Raw genomic sequence first — 966 nt, forward strand, 5'->3', positions numbered from 1 at the left:
TTCGGTCTGGATTTAAACGGAAAGTTATTCGTAACCAGTTTCATAAATAGTTTTGATTTTTTATTTGGCAAGAAATTTTCAGATAGAAATATATTGAATATTACCAGGAGAGCTGAGCATTTTGGGGGAAATAATCAGCATTCTAATCACTTTAATACACCAGGTTGGTACAATGAATGTAAACCAATATCATAGAACAGCTGTTCAGTATCGAGTAGTGATCTGGTGGTCTCAGTGTATTTCTGACTGTCCAGACATGGAAGCATCCATATTACAAAAATCACCATCAGAATTGATGTCCTTGTTGACAGTCTCAGCTTAAAAGTTCTATAATTCAGTTGATTGAGGTGACTGGCTGAAGTCAGAAATGTGTCACTCAAAAACAGATTGGAGCAAATATGCTCTCAGTGCAATTCCAATGACTTCTGGAGATTTTCACTTGGGATGAGTTTTGATAATAGAGTTCAAGTATATACAAAAAATATGACTCTTACACAATTAAATAAAAAATTCTAGTTCACTCATGCCATCTCTATTGAAAAAAAGAGAGAAAAGCTGATCCACCTGGCTCCATAGTTTCATTCCAATCTGTAAATACCAAATTCTGCCTTCAGAGATGTATAACTCCCACTGAAGTTAATGAGAATAATATGCATATGTAACAGGTATGTAAGGACAATAACAGATCTTAAATGTCGATAGTCACCTACCGCAAGCTCTCAGAGTTAGAGAGGTATGAATCTAAAAGGATTTTGAAGAAACTAAGGTTCTGATTTTGTAGGCACAAAGATTTAATGTTAAGCTTGAAAGTAATCCTGCTGAAGTAATTAGGATTCCTCACATGCTTAAAGTTAAGCACATATATGTGTGTTTGCAGGATCAGGGCATAATTTACAGTAGTATAGGCTCAAAGAATACATACTAGTGGATCAGGACCATGATGAGATGTTAAGCAGGCATTTAATA

The sequence above is a fragment of the Terrapene carolina genome, unplaced genomic scaffold, assembly GCF_002925995.2.
Source record: "Terrapene carolina triunguis isolate 2854851 unplaced genomic scaffold, T_m_triunguis-2.0 Scaffold66, whole genome shotgun sequence".
NCBI lineage: Eukaryota > Metazoa > Chordata > Testudines > Emydidae > Terrapene > Terrapene triunguis.